The 17,820-nt window shown below is 30.5% G+C and overlaps 1 pseudogene; it reads right to left on the reverse strand.

Moving 5' to 3' along the window:
• Positions 1–15,491: 15,491 nt before the first annotated feature.
• On the reverse strand, positions 15,492–16,850 carry LOC126839754 (eukaryotic translation initiation factor 4E-like; annotated as a pseudogene).
• Positions 16,851–17,820: the final 970 nt, after the last annotated feature.

The following is a 17,820-nucleotide window of genomic DNA, read 5'->3' on the forward strand; positions in this document are numbered from 1 at the left end:
AGCAACCCCAGAAAGCGAATTAACAAGTTGACTACCATGTCATCATGTTTAACTCTTGCCTTAACTTGCCATTTCGTTTTGTGAAACTTTAAGTTTCGTGTACTAAAATTCACTCACAAATAGCTAGTAATTAAAGCTAGTAATTAATTGAAAAAATAATTTCATTATAATGCTAACTTATTAGGTGTATGACTTTATGATGAAAATACTTTGTAACTTAATGGATTGAAAATATAAGAAATATTCTTGTATATAATTTTTTAAAAGTATGTATATATATATTTAAATTAATTTTTAAAGGTAAAAATACCAAGTATAAAATTTAAATTATAAGTACAAAACTTCATTAATATGCTTCCTACGTGTTTAACTTTAATAACATATGCAATTTCATAATATAAAAACATAACATTTAAATTTAACAAAAATAACATGCTTCCTTCATGATCAAAATGTAATTCTAATTGTATTTTTAATTTAAACATAATAAAAAAGTCAAATATATTTTTGAGATCTATTAATTGCTTTTAGTAACTTAGTATGTTAAAGTTCTAAAGATTTTATTTCAATTTTCATCAGAGTTTGTAAAAACCAGCATTATATATTAATATGCATTAGATCGAATCATAAAATATAAACGAATAATCATCAAATTATAAAAAATCATAAACATGTATTAAACCGTAATCGTTTTAAAAAAAAAGTAAAATTTCATATACTTGACACTATTGTTAAATACACTAGGACAATGCATCAAACAGGAGTACGTCTGGTTACTATAGAATATGATATAGTCCTTAACCCCCAATGTTCAATATTACAGATATAGCCACTAATCCACCTTTGATCATAGTTAAATATAGTCCATACTATTGACTAATGACCCTATTAGGAGATACTGGCTGGTTATCAAGTAGTCATTTTATAGTGTGGGTCAGTCCAGTGGCTGTGGCAAAGTCCCAAAAGGATTAGGAATGTACTGGCCATTGGCTTTGTCTGTTTAGTGTGTCCCACGTCGGCTAGTTAGAGCGAATCGACAACTTCATACGAGTATTAGGTATAATTTGTGTGTTACCATTTACGGCAAAAATATATTTGTCAACTATACTAATTCTCACTAGCCATAAGAGTTTTTTGTGCGGGCACAATGTACTTGCACATGGTGCGTTTGAAATTCCACGAACATGTGGTGGGTACCTATTATATTTTTCTTATTGTGTTCCGGTGTGCAAGGGTCCGGGCTGAACGCAGGTACTAGATGCCGGATGGTTTTTTTTTGGTAGCCATGAATTGTCCCGTCGGACAACTGGCCAACTGTGTGTGGCGTATGCGCTTGGCGGCGGCTGACACTAATATTTTATTCACATTTCTCCATTGTGCTTCGGCGACGCGAAACATCTGCTACGCTCCCCACTTTTCGTTTATTTTTAATTATTCTATTAAATCATTACAAACGTCGGCATCGCAGTGGCTGTGGCATATTTTGGCAAGCGCCTATGAGTTTGCCTCGAGTTGACATTTCATTTCGTTCCTGCGGTTTTGTGGCAGGACAACGTAGTATGCCGACGTCGGGATGCTGCTGCTGCTGCTGCCGCCTTGAACGCTACCGTCGTTTGGTGTGTACAACAACCGCTCTACAGCGTAATAGGTAATTGTTAATATTTTAAACGGTATATTGTTTTAAGCGACAACTGCAATACTTATTTCATGTTATAAAACATAATATTAATATTAACGTTTGATTGGTTCGCTTTTAAATATTTAAGATGTTTTTTTCACCCAGTAATTTAATATTCATTCGTCACCGTCGCATAGGTTGTCTCAAAGTCATCGCGTTAAAAATAAAACGCGTCGTTTCGAGTTGTAGTCGCTGTTAAATTATTATTTTTTAAATATATTTTCTCAGGTATATTATTATTATTTAACAGTTATTTAAACGTGAAAATCGTCGTTGCTTTTTTTTTTTTTATAAAATTCCAGTTTATCCGTGTTGTAAGTTGGTCGCCTAAACTATCAAACGCGATAATAACTTTTTCCGACACTTTTAAATAAAACAAAAAAAGTACAAGGTATAAAATATGCACTTTACTGGACACCCTTTTTTTACAAATTTGTTTTGTCATATTAGTGTTTTTTTTCGCTGATTACGAATCTGAAGTCGGAATTAGGCGGACTCATCTAGTTCTAAAGTTATAGCTACTTGCAAAATTTGCATATTTCCGTGTGTATAACAATAGGTGGTGGGTGGCAATGCTATAATGTTATTAGTTAAATATTTATATTTATTATTATTATTGATTATTATAACATTTTTAATTATAAAATATCAATATTAGGTATATTGAACAAAAGTATAATTTTCTTAAATATTAAAGGCTAAAGTTAGTAAATCTTTCACCGTATAAAACAACTCCCTATGCCCGCCAGTTTATAGTTAAATATTTCCTAACTTAAAGCTTTAATACTTAAGAGGGTGTCGCACCGCCCTATTTTAAGGAGTAAAGTATAGGCAATTTTTTTACAAAATCTTAATTTAAAGGTTAAACTGTGTGATGTGTAATTATTAGTTTAATAACTAGAACTTTATTTTGGTAGTTAATTTAATTTTTGGACTACCACAGCATCCTTGAAAGCGATTTAAAAATGTTTTTCATCTCTACATGTTTAAGCAGACTGAAAATAACTCGCTCAGTTGTGGTAGTATTTAACTAATAAAATGGCTGGTAACAAATCCGGCGAACCTTTTCTAACCATTTACGTTTTATTGTCGTCCATTTACAAATACACACCACCGACGGTGTGTTGACCAAAACGTTTATTGCATCCGTCTTGTTGACGACGAGTTTTAAATTTCCCGCTCTTTAACCGATTACCGCCGCCACGTTATTGGAATCTCCTTGGGCGTCGCCGCATTGTTCGAACCTCCCTGCCGCCGCTCGCACACGCCTTATCAGTTATCGCTCGTCGCACACACACACACACACTCACACACAGCTCAGTACTCACAAAACAGTAAACACACTACCGGCTACCTACTATAGTTAAGGGACACACCATTGTTAGTTGTTTTGTCGGATCGTTTAGATTTGTAAACTTTAGTTTTCAGCGTGTGCACGTTTTACGTTTGTCACGAGGCCAGTTTGTAATATTATTCTAGTGTTTAATTAGAGTCAAGTTATATAATTCGTGTCTCACATAGTCTTAGTGCGTTTATTATTATTATTATTTTTTTGTTAAAGGATTTGGGTAGCAGCCATGACCAGCCACTTCAATTTTGCTGTTCTGCGGCGTGTGAGTATTGTTATTTACTATCATTATTATTATTGTGTGATGTTATTTACCGAAAGATCAACAAGCCAACAATTAAAACTTTAAAACGGATATTGTTGTGATATTATTATTTGGTACACAATAACTGTTAATAACTGCGGTCGCATCTATCTGGCGACGACTGTACAGCCGTTAAAACAATACGTCAAGTAGTCTGTAAGATTAATTGGGCTAGGGTCTTTACTACAAGCTTAAACAGTCCTTAAGTCAACTGTACAAAAAAGGAATTTTTTCTAATATTGTTTGTTTTTGAATTTGTATTCACACTTCATATTTTCATATTAAATTATTATTTTGTTAGCTTAATATGCTATTGTCGTAGCTTTGTAATGACTACTTTCCTGAAGACAAAAATAATATTCAAATTTTTTTTTTATTTATAATTAATTAACACGTTCGCTGCGTATCATATTTCAGTAGCACCTACTGCGGTGCGTACGCAATCTTCAAAATAAAATTTACAACGACGCCAATTGGCGATAACTATTTTTTTTGTACAAATGTTCAAATAAACAAACAATTTAAAACTTTAATTTCTTCACTATAATTTGGTAAACAATTTAATACACTTTCTCTATTTAAAGGATTAATACCACATTTTTGGATATTATTACTTTGATTTTCTTTTATACTATTCATTGACTGTAATGGAAGTTTTGGAAATTCTGCCTTGAGGACTATTTTAAGAAGCCAATCTTCGAAACAAATCGAATCAAACTCCCCAGACTTACTTCTATTATATCTGGAATTTTTGGGATCACCAACAACCCAAGGTGTATACATTTGTTATGCTTTATATACTGTGTACGGAGGTAGTAGTTCTCCATCACCCGAATAAGAAAATATTACAGAAGTACATGATTTACTATGATTCATCACCCTTTCGGGATATTTGCAACCACGTTAAGAAATGACTTAATAAACTTATTTATTTTTATTAACTATTAATAATCTTTAAATGTTCTTACCTTGAGTGGTTATCTGATTCTGACAAATTGAACTTAGTTGTTCTACAAAATTGTTAGGGAGGGCAACTAAACTGTAGTTTGGGGGGTTTATTCATAACTTGTTATTGATGGTCCACAAACCTATAGCCTATAGGAAAACTTTTGTGTGTGATATGCAATTCGCCTGTTGGAAGTAAATGAAATGTTACATACATCGCAAACACATTTTTTGTATTAACATCTTTTACCATTTGTGATTATTTCTGAAAATGTTTTTCGAGGACTATTGAGTTGTACAGTGAATTTATGCATTTTTTGTGCGTGATATGCCAGCAGTACTGAGGTTTGAATAACAGTAGATAAATTCCAAGTAGAGTTAAATACAGAGTTTATATTTGAAACACAATGTAAGTTTAACATAATAAAAATAATGAGGATGGATTACTTGATGTAACAGTCTAAGAATCAAGCATAAACTTGTAACAAGGTAACTGTACAGCAACTAAGAGCCATCTGAACTGTAATTCAGCATGGTGCCTTATATATGGTTAGTAGTGATACAGAGGTGAACTGAAAAAGCTTATTCAAGTTTTTGCACACAGATGATTGATGTCAGTTGAGTCCGTGTTTACAACAAGAAAGAATGCAAAAAACGGTAGTTAAAATAACATTTCATTACGTCGTGATTTTATGTTAAAAAAATGTGCAGTAATATATATTTTTTTGCAAGCGTTTCGTTTCCCAAAAAGCTTTTAAGAAAGTTGTTGCCTTGACTAAAAAACCTATTTTTACGTATTTTATTACTATACATTTGATTTTTGACTTTATTCTACTAATGTATGTATATTTTTGTGTATGCTTATGTTGTTTACTTAAAAGTAATTCAAAATAAAAGTTTGAATTTTGGCAAATATTTTATTCTACAAACATAAATACAATTTGTTTATGCATATATAGCAAAGGTATAAAATTACTCTCTCTCTCTCTCTCTCTCTCAAAACACTTTTTTTTCAATTACACTAAATTATCAAATTTTACTTCTGACATACTACAATTGAGCTTGTTTAATTACTGATATGGGTTTGTTACCTGCTATTGTTATTTATCATCATATTAAAATTTCCAAAGGCGGGTAGTACTTGGTCGGATTGGTTCTAAGACTTGCCTTCCAGTACACGCTTAACAAATACACACAAGCGGTCTGTATTCGGCCAAGTATGTTGACAGATATACTGCCGGGAAGTGCTAATAAAAAATTACTAAAAGATAACATTTAACGGTTCCTGGTTGATTAATCCACTAACATTACGTCAATTGATACGTATTAGCAAAATATAAGTTTCGTATGAGCATACGTGTAATTTGTACAATGTTATTTAGAAAATAAACAAATGTTGAAAAAAAGTTTTTTGGTGAAAATGATAAATAATTATATAAGTTAAATATAAATAATAAAAGTTGAAGCTCATGAAATGTCAGTCAGAAGTAAGATGTAAAATGAATTATATATCACTATAATCAAATAGAGTGGTTTTAGTTGTCATACCTATTGCTAGCTTGCATATGACTAAAAGTACAATTGAGTTTCATTATATATTGTAGAATAAAATCATAAGTCAAAAGATACTTTCACATAAAACCATTATTTCAAGGTTTTTTAGTAATGGTATGGAACAATTACACAATGAGCTTGTTTCATTTTAATATCTTGTTTTTTATGTTAATTTATAGCACATTTTTTTAGCTTATCTACCACGACTATGATAAAATGATAATATGATATTTTACATTTTATTGTTCGTTCTTTAATCATATTCAAAATTAATCTGCACTGTATGTTTCATTACTTTAAAACTATAGCAACGGTATTATGTATATGCAATGTATGTATAAGGTTTATATGGTTTTTAATGGTTTTATCAAAGTTTTAAAATTTTGTGATACATTTGTTATTGAAGTATGGAGTCAAAACCTGAAGGTACTAAGCAAGAAGAACATTTATTGTGTTCATTCGTTTTGCCTATGAAAGATACTGAAAAAGGTTTTTTGAAAGCTATTAGAGCGATAAAAAATGATTGCAGTGGGGAATCAGTAAAAGGTAAATTGTATATTTTCAACTCGCCTTTGAGTGTTGTTCTTCTGAATAAACAACCACAATTAAAAATGATGCAATAAAAGTGTTTTATTTCAAGTTGTATATTAGCTGCTTGGCTATATATATAAATATTTTCAGAACTTTCTGTAGTTTTAAAATTACCAGTCGATTACAACCGAGATGATTTCGATTGCGAAATAACATTCGATGTGTACAAAATGAGAAACGAACAATGTTCTTTTAAATCGCTTACGAATGATAATAATCATGAGATAATGTCGGATGATATGGGCAACGATACAATATCAGTCAATACAGAATTAAATAATCCAAAAGTACTACAGACATTATGTGAATCCGAACCGGCAATTGATGTCTCTGAAAAATATACGGAAGTTGTATATTTTTATTAGCTTCAATCACTTGGGATGGACTAAATGGACTAGTCACAATAAATAGTAATTTACAATAATTCCTATCAATATGGTAGTATCGAATAGTTTTAATCTTGTTTTAGAAAACAAACAATAAATTATTTTCAAATTTAAATCTGTGTTTAAAAATGGTCTTATTATCGTTGACACAATTAGGTTATTAATAGACCTTAAAGTACTAAACCAAAATAACATCATACAATTATTTTATTCTTTATTTATTCCCATAACTTGTCTGTTGTTTCTGTACATTGAGCTGGGATTGAACGGGGATTTCAACGGTGTTATGGACATTAATTTGTCGTAATGAAATGGTATTGTAAAATTAATTACTCTATTGAACTGTTGGAATATATTCTGCTCCTCGCGATTCCAAACTCCTTCATTTAGAAGATCACTGTTGTATCAGTAATCAATTGTGATTAATATTTTTTAAAACGATAATAAAAAACGGTTTATAATATTAAATGTTCCAGGCTTAATAATTTAATTAAAAATTTGTTATCCGTAGAACAGGAACTTGTGTGTAAATGTAATATTCAAGTAATTGAAATACGTCTTGTTTCAGTAAGATATAGAGGTACAAAAGGAAAATCACTGTCAACAAATTACCCAGATAGCAATTAAATATTGTGAACACGTTTTAAATATATTGCTTTAAATATCATTATATTGTGTAAATATGGTCAAAAAGTTATTTTTTTTTTAAATATTTCAAAAAGATTGTGACAAAAACCCATGGCAGCAAATAAAATATTGACACAATATGGTTTTGAAATAATTCTACAATATGTTCCATAATATTTCAAAAATATTGCTTCTACATTTTAATATAATGTATTACAAATATTTTATAATTATTATTGTGTCAATGTGTGTTGTGATGCTTGGTGATATAAATATCAAAAGTATCGAGTTGTTCAAGTTGAAACCAATTCAGGAAGATTGATTTAAAATAATTTAAGACTTTTTTCAAAATTATAAGTATAAATTTATTGTACAGTAAAAGTGCGTAGACAAACTGCTACATAGGTGTATTTAACTTGAGTGTAATAATTCGTCTAGAATAGCCTTAGATCCTACTCCTATTTATATGGTTATGCTAATCTGTGTAATGTGTTTATTGTGTAAGTTGTGTTGACTTGATGGGCGGACGCTACAGCAGACGCACATCGTATGATTATTTTAATTGGTATTATTTTGGCAATCTAATATTATAAAATGGCAATAACATGTTTTTCCCAAATAGCTCATCAGAGCGGAACGGACTCTAAGTAGTTTTGATATATCTATATTTGTAATATAATTTAATCACTACGCCAGATAATCATGCAGGTGCGCTCTGTAATGACCATTAGTCATCTTTCGTATAAGTATGCCAATGCATGACTCAGAGTGCTATTATAATATGAGTAATATTATGCTTAGTGTAGTTGTGTGGTTTGTGTGAAAGGTGTGTGAAGGTTATATCGTAACACCTCCCCCAAAAAACGCAAGTTAGGCTTTCAAAGACTAACTTCGAACTAGACCAGAGAATTTTACAAATATTGCTAAAAATTTGAAAAAATACATGTTAGTTAATCATTACATAGATAGCAAAAATAATTAAAAATTTCATAAATAAACAATAATATGTGAATACAAAGAATGACAAATATGTAATGGTCATCTAATTTTACAATTGTAACAATATAAATATAGTAAATTGAATAATAAAGTTCATTAATATTTTTGTGCAATTATTACATAATGTAATTGTGCTTACAATAAAATATGGTTATTTAGTATAACAAAAGAATACAAAACATAGTTATAATATGACAATATCAGAATCATGACATAATTCATTATTTTTTTTTTTTGAAACATTGTAAGAAATTTAAATGTACATAATATAATGTTTGTAAGTTACATATCGCAAAAGATAATTAAAGTTATACAAAAAAAAATAATTAATTAATACGTGTTAGTATAAGTATTGTAAATAAACAATAGGTATTAAAGTTAGTTTGATATAGATATATTGAGTTTGATAACTAATAAGTATTAATATTCATATAAACCGAATACTCTTGTAGGGTAATTTGGATAATACAATAAATGGACAGGTATATCTGTGTTCATAGCTAATACAACTAAACTCATACATTCATCTTTTGTGTTAAGACACCCTGCTAATTGTCGGGTGGCTAACCTCAAGCTTATTTCTATTTCACTTAATTCCTCTGTGCTAAATAATTCACTACCTGTTTGATGTAACATTTCATTAGCATCTTCTACTAACATTGATAAAGTTTTGTAAGTTTTAGTAATGTTATTTCTTAAGTTATATTTATGAGTAGGAACTGATATATAGATATCCTGATGGGTTAACTGTATAAAATTATTAAAATAAATATCATCTCTTTTCGTGACATCAGGTGATGTAGGAAAAGAAGGTCTATTGCAAATTCCTGACATTATGAAATCCTCCGAGTAGGTACTGGTCAAAGTGTATGTGCCAGCCAACAGTGGCACGGCCGTTAAATAAAAAAAAATATTTGTATTAATACACAAAGTTGCCGTTTATAGAAAACATCTCCACTTGGTATTTGTGGTAATGGCATATTCTGTTGGAAATCAAATGCTAATACTTCACATTTGCTATTTGTAATCTTAGATTCTTTAGTTCTTTCTTTCAAGTCAGTATAAAATACTTCTGCATTAGAAAGGTGAACGGGCCGGGGGCGGACAATCTTAGGCCACTTACCCGGTTACCAATTGCTTTACACTTACCGATCAGTGCTGTGTGGGTAGTGGGGTAAATAGTCTCACTGGAAGTGTGAGGGATCGCCTACGCAAGACCAGTGAGCTATGTGGTGCAAAAGTGTGTTTAGTGTGTATAGTGTGGATGTGTAGGAAACTTAAAACTATAACTAAAAACTAAATAAATAAAACTCAAACTCGATGATAATAATAATAATAATAATATTCAATAAAATGCTATAATAAATGGTAATAAATAAATAATTAGCCCTTTTGGCTCAAGATACAGTTGTGAATAAAATTCACAAACACAAATAAATAATTAATATAGTAATGACTAGATTAAAAGGTAAAGTTAAGTGAGTGCTTAAAGCTTATGACGTTAAAAGTATTTTGATAACTAAGGTGGTTATTAGAACAACAAAAATTATTCACAAATACAAATATTGATTATTGACTAGATTGAACCCTTATGGCTAACTAGCAATATAGATGGTATGATTAACCTTATGTCTATCGCCCTAACTCGTATTTAGTAAATGAGATCAAAATATGTTCTAATAATTCACAGTAGTTAACTAAAATACAAATAAAACAAACTCAATAAAATAGGGTATAAATAAAAAGTACTCACAAACCGAAGAACTGCAAACCGCTGGCCAGGACTGCTACCTAAACCTAAATAATACTAGACACAAAGTAAAGTGAACAACAAAAAAAAATATTAAAATAGTTTTTTGTCCTTATGACAACTCAATAATGCCCTTATGGCTTAAAAATACAATAATAAACAATCTTTTGTCCTTAAGACAATAATAATAAAAAATCACAGTGCCCTTATGGCTTAAAAATACTATAATAACACTTAAAACTAAAAAACACTATGTCAGGTCATATATAAAGATAGGATTCATCATAATCGTTACCGTTAAAAATCCTTGGATTGGTGCCTATGTAGAGCAAACGACATTAGTGGCACAGGTTTTACCAACACTAATTTGACTCAGTTTGAGAGCCATCTGGTATCGGCGACCCAGTTTTTGGTAAATTGTGAGGACCGGAGGAATGTTCCTTTTGCTCTTTTGTCTTTAGCACCAGGGATAAGCAATCCACATGCGTTATTGCTTTTCCCTCAGGTGCCAATAAAGTACCAGCAGCTCACCTAGGTCACCATCCATTTTATCTGCACCTGACTTGATAGCACCTAAACCCATTGGAGTAGTAAAAGGGTTCCGTAGGAAACAGTAGAAAAACATTTTATTCATATAACTTATATTAACTTATAATAAATTTAGTATTTTCACATTTTTTTCACTACATTTAAGTAACGTAGTCTAAACAAAAAAAAAAAAAAGTTATAAGATATAATAAAAAAAAAAAAAAATATATATATATTTTATTTTTATAGTTTACATACTCAATTAGCTTATTTATTAACTAGAGTTAGGTAAATTTTTACTTTTAATTATCATATTTTTGCACTATATGTACGCACTAATTCATTTTTATTATTAAAAACTGTATTATAATAACTTCTTAATTAATCAATAATATTTAGATAACTCAAATCAATGTATTACACTGAAGAATTCGTAATGCTCTTTGCACGATTCCATAAGGTCGATTCGGCAGCGAAGATCGTCTATAGCCCTACAGAATATAGATTAAGTTACCTTTTTTACAATCTATGCCAGGTGATTTATCGTGATAGAATTAACCAACAAAGAAGGCATCATAAATCTTTAATATGGTGCCTATGTAAGGCGAATGACATAGGTAGCACTTGGTTTAACAAAACTGATTTGTTACACTTCGAAAATCATTTAATATCAGCGGCTGTTTGCATATATTTTTTTTCTTTTTTTACTTTAACAATAATAAATAGAATGAAAAAAAAAGTATAATTAATTTTTGTTCTAGGTCAAAAATAAAATTTATAGTAGCGGATTTCGAATTTACAAATGTTAACGGAAAAGACATTTTGTTGGTATCCTCTTTTAAAAGAACTTAAGGAAAGTGTATTTAACAAAGGAAAAAACACCCTGTCAACAGTGTTTATCCAAAATTATCTACACAAAGGCAATCGACCACCCATTTTGGTTTTTTGGAACGGCAGTAACGATCTAAATATAATGAAAGGACTAAGGTTACCAGGGATAAAACTCATGCTTAATATTACGGCATACGATGAGGAAAATAATGGGAATTTCTACCTAAAGTTAACAAATCTTTCTAAGGAAAACAAGGTAGTTTTAACGAGTAAACCAATAGGAAAACACGAAAAAAACGGAAGAATGTTGAACCTAGTAGAAGGTCACGAGATTATGTGCGAAATTGATCATGGAAACTGGGAACACCATAATCCGGTTGGAGACGTTTTGTTAACAAAATGTTTGCTTAACACAATTATAAAAAACATAAAACCAAGGAGTTCGGAATACGGTTTCTAAAGGGAAAAATAAAAATGTATTGTTTATATTATATAACTTATTAGAATAGTTGTAAAATTTAAGAAAAATTTTAATTTTTGTAAACATTTTTATCTTGTAGAGGGAGGGATGTAATAATCTCAATACTATTGTTTGTTATTATTAGTCTTATTATTATTGTCATGTAGATGTTGTAATACTTTTACTTGTTTGTAGCCGCGCGTGTTGGCCAATAGCCCTATCACGCGTTATTATTATTGAGTTGTAGTAAGACTAACCATTGTTTAGTTTAATATAAAAGGGCACTAGTTATTAAGCTAGACACCGCAGTACTTAATTAGTATACTCAGTGATCTAATTGATACTTTGTGTCACTATTATAAGTATTGTCTTGAATTATTATTGTGTTTAAAAGTGTTAATTAAACATTACAATAAACTTGTTTATTTTCTGTCTGAATTACCTTTCTAATATCTTCTAAGTCTTATAAGTGCTGCTTAAATCTCTTGGTACAGTACACCGGTGTCAAGAGAAGTATAAGGTGTTTCATAAACACGGAAAATTGTATAAAACATTTTTTTACAAAACTTTTTGCATCAAGTACAAGCTGATATCCTCCCATTTACGTAAGACTACATCAGGCATATAGGCACCACGATTTCGGCGACAGGCGTTTACACATTCAAGGAAGTTAATGATGACTCGCCCACAGGTAGCCTCATCAAGTTCAGCTAGTTTGTACCGAATTTCCTCCTTCAATTCTATAATCGTCCGAGGCTTATTCTCATACACCTTAGCTTTGATGTCACCCCAAAGAAAGAAGTTTAGTGGTCACAAGACCTGGGTGGCCAGTTTTGGTCATCGTTCCGCGAGAGAATGCGGTCACGAAATGTGTCTCTCAACAAGGTCAGGGTATCACTGGCAGGGATAGCGCCATCCTGTTAGAACCACATTTCTTGGATATCAATGTTATTCAATTCAGGCCACAAAGTATGGATATTTCAAATGGGAGTGATTGTAGATGATATAAATGATAACATCAATGCTGGCAACAAAATACAAAAAAATGGCGCGCGATTCAAATTTTCCCATGTTTATGAAACACACTATATATTTTTGTATTGTAACGTAGTCTTGTCACCAATAATCGGTGCCGGGAACACAAGGGAAGTAATACTGAAAGGTAGTCAGTATGTAGAGCTGGAATTAGTCTATACATTTTGACATTTTCATGTCTTAGCTCTGGCACATAACCAAAAAAAGCGTTACCTAAAGAGCGTAACGAAAAAAGCGAAAGGGTTGAAGATGAGGTGGGTATGGGAAAGGGATGAAATTAGCTATGGCAAATAACCGAAAAAAAGCGTTACCACACGAAGATGGGTTGGAGGTGGAAATAGGGGTAAGAGATATGGGGTGGGGGTGGAAATAGGGGTAAGAGATAAGGGATGGGGGTGGGATAGGGGACAGGAGATAGGGGTAAGTGATAGAGGTGGGATATAGGGGTAGGGGATAGGGGTAAGATATAGGAGATAAGAGATATGATGTACGTTCAACGTTCAAATTAGAACTAAATAATTAACTCAAAACAGTTTAATTCTCTGTATATTAAACTATGTTAAGTTACTTTTGGCCAGATAATAAACACTACAATTTTAGCCAGAAACATGATTGTACATAATTTTTTAATCTCTTTGGCTTATGCTGTAACTGGAAGCTCCATGTAATTTTTTTTTTTTTAATTATAATTCCACAACTAATCTATATTTATTCGGTACTTCAACGGGACATGAAAATGCTCTTTCGTGGTTGCAGACTCGGCTGAAAAATTTTATGAAAGCATTTCTTGTAAGTAAATATGAATAGTAATATAAATTACAGCAGACCATTGATTTAGGCTTTTTCCTTGCATGGGCAGATAACTACTGGAGGAAGAAGAACAGGTATATCAGTATTTGGAGCTGTATGTAGGTTCGTTCTCTCTAAATTAAACAATTATTTAGGTTATATTACGTTATATAGTTTCAATTAATAAACAACTTACATATTACTTTTTAACAATTTGTATTACATTAATTGTATTCTTTATTTGTGACGACCGTGGTATTATTATGTAGTGTACTATAAGGAATTTTGAATTTTACTGAAGCTTTAAGTATGGTCAAAAGTCCTGCAATTTGAAGGATGGCTTCATTTAATGACGCAACAGTGTAGTTCACATATTGTCTCGCTCCAAGATTTAGTAGATAATATGATAACAATTTGTTTGAACAACATGATAGTAGGAACGGTATATTGTTTGCACAAATAACCAACAACCAACACTACCACAGTAATGGTTACATAGATATGATGTGTTATCAAAAATATGTGAAAAATCAAAGTTACCCTGCGATATGTTGCCCCATTTTACGGTACACTTAATTGTCTATTAATTTTTTTATTTTGTTAAAGATAATTTAAACATTCTTTTAAAATGTTTTTAGTTGTTTAATAACTAATCAGCTCAATTAAAAAAAAAATCAACTTTTGTTATAATATAATATTAAGTCAATCTTATATTACAAATAAAATATTTATCAAGCTTAAATCTCACTCTACATGTTTGATATCTATTTATTAATTTTTTCAATTATTATATAACTTATGATATTTTTTTTTGTATACTTAAATTGCGTGGTAAAACGCATAATAACAATGTTTTATACTTATTATTGTGTATGCTACCATGTATTGATAAATGAAATCTAAGTCAAAAATAGCTTAAATTATTTTTGTAAATAAGTACACAAAGTAATAACCGTCAAATTAGAGTTGAATATCTATGTACTTTTTTCACTATTAATCATTGTTTTTTATGTATACAAATATATTGTATACTTATAATAATAATGTTGACTGTTGAATCTCATATTTTACAGATGTTACATACAAAGTGCTGTGTATACTGTATTTATTTAAAAGAGAAATAAATAAATAATATTATTGCATTATTATGTATTTCAAAATCTTGAAGTCATCTGTAGTTACAGTATAACATCTTTACAGATGTTACATGTAAACTTCATCATACATATTTTTAGTTGTAAAATATCACAGATTTGTCTTTGGAAAGTCTTTAAAAAAATGTATTGTCGATGTATTAATTTTAGAATAATTGATTTGTTTGAAAAATAATCTAAACATTTTTTAATTTTTTCTACTTTTTAATGTTACTAATTTACTTTAAAAAAGTTAAAATAATGAAAAAAAAATGCCTTCTAAGGAATGTACCTACATGAGTATTTAGTGCCATGTTTGAATGTAATTATTCTAATAGAGACAACATGTATATAATTATGTAAAAAGTAGTTTTATTAAATCGTCGTTAGATACAAATAGCCAATATGGCATTGTATTGTTGTTTCAATTTTGAAATCAACTTTTTAAAATAAGTTAGTTTTATTACTTTAACAAATAACTTCTGTTTGCTTCATTCATTGGTATTGTAATCGAAAACGACTTCCTTGTTTTGTTACAGTAGTCTGCTATGTGTGAAATAGTGCATACACTTTATCATTGGCCCTATTGCTTTGCGAGCTAGAACACTGTAGGATTAAAAACCATCAATTTGTGTGTCCTAGATAATTGTAAATTATACCATCAGTCATACCCGATTTCCATTATGTTCTTATAATTTTCCAAGGTGACTTTAGTCGTCCACAGTGTTATTTTGGATCCGGCAATCCTTACATGCACACCTACGCCGTTAATATTGGCTGCCACTTCTGAAAACTCATCTCCGACAACTTTTAATACCTGCATAAAGTCGAAACATGTTTTATATTCAATTATGAACTAATTACCTACAAAAGTTGTACATATTGTAATGTTATGCAGTTTTTCCGGGGCAAGTGGGCGAATTAAATGTAATAAAGTTCGGTATTGTATTTGTTACTATGTTATAGCGAAAATCATGAATGTGGAACAATTAATATGTTTTATAGTACTTATGTAGGCTTTGGATATTTTCGAAAAGCACTGACCAAATTATTCCATATCTCCGGCAAATTATCGTTGTGGTTCAATATTATTATCCATCTTCCAGCGTTCATATTGGTTTCATGTTCCCACACGGGCATGCTTTTTCCATCAAATACATACAAACTAATGTTCGGATACTCAATCGACGGTTGAATTATATGGTTTAAGATCCTATACAGTAATCACGTAGGAAATCATTAGGTTTTTTTTTAAGAATTTATTTAACAATAATATAGCCTGAAAAAGATGAGATTATTATAAGAAGACAAAAGTTACTGAATTCTATAAATACCACTCATTGAATTCGTACGTTTATTTAAATACATTTTGTGTTATTAAGATTAAATTTTATTTATGAGAAATTAATTAAGTACAAATTCAAATATGTATTAATATAAATAACGAATAATTTCGCTTTGAACGGCATATTTCATAAGTCAATTTTAATTCTCAACTACACGGAAAACATAAAATCATGTTTTTAGGCTCAGATGACGATATTATAACCAAAAACCATATTGATTGAATTTTAAAAATATTTCCACCTATCGTCCAAGCCCAAAACCATAAATCAACGTTAAAAATCGCAGGTACGTCTACTTGGACGTTTAAATCTGTTCGAAAAACAAATAAAGGTAACTGACTTTCATAGATGTGTGACATCACGGACGGTATCTATTTTGACGAGATTCTCTTCCCAAGGAAGCTCTGGATTGAATGCCGTACCATTTTTGTACCAGAATGTCCACGGTCTTATTGGATACGTTATTGAAACATTCGGATGCAGCATCGAATACGACTTGGTAGTATCGTATAACTGCCTAAGCTCTTTGATTGTATAAGGATTCATTATTACCTCATTTCAAATTAGTTATTCGGATGATTATTATAATTTCAGGTAGGTACTGAGAATTTTAAATGTAAAATACTTTATCGATCACCTTAATTACCTTTCCATAAATATATTGATAGAAATAGTAGGTACTTACATAAAGTAGATTGTACACTATTTTTTTATAGACAGTTTTCATATGAAAATTAATTAGCTATCTAAATATAAGCATAATATAAAATTATAAACAATAATATTGACATGTGTTTCGTTGTCTAGACAACACAGTAGTACATAAGTATATATGTATTTTGCCAAAGGGAACCAACTTAAATTCAGAAGGCAAAGAAACCACAAATGGCTCTAAAGCAGACTTTATATTATTTATATCGTCAGTAACCCGAACAGATACAATTGCAGAAGAGGACTCAGGTACACCATAGGCAATAAGATAAGGTCCACATCGCTCACCGTTCTTGGATAATTTTAGGCACGACCGTCATTTGATCGTTTGAAGGAGAAGTTCCAAGAGTTTCACTTTATCCTTTAAAGTCGAAATCTCAACACACAAATTAGCATTTTCAGTCTTAAGCTTTGAAATTTAGGAAGATAATAAAGATCGGCTAGCATTAATCTCATTGAATTGAACAATTTGGACTTCAGCGTTTGACTTGCTTTGAGCAAGCATTTGGTCTTGTTTTTTCTGTAAAGAATTTATGGCTTTAAGTAAACCGTCGTTTGACATTTACATTAATGGAGATCCAGATTTTGCTTTTAATAAACGGTTAGACTGTGAGTTCTAAATAGGATTATCATATTCGGGTTTTGATGTACAATGATCACCGGCGTTAACACGTTGACGGACATGAATGCTATAGCAGTTATGCGCATGACTGTAATATGAGCGACACTCATATCTCAATAACTATTATAGTTATGACAAAATATGTAAGAGCTTTTCTGTTACAAATTGTGATCTAAATATATA

This window comes from Adelges cooleyi, unplaced genomic scaffold, assembly GCF_023614345.1.
Source record: "Adelges cooleyi isolate 19-005CV unplaced genomic scaffold, UGA_ACOO_1.1 ACOO_flye_CR_arks_rails_tigmint_CR_PRNA_307, whole genome shotgun sequence".
Lineage (NCBI taxonomy): Eukaryota > Metazoa > Arthropoda > Insecta > Hemiptera > Adelgidae > Adelges > Adelges cooleyi.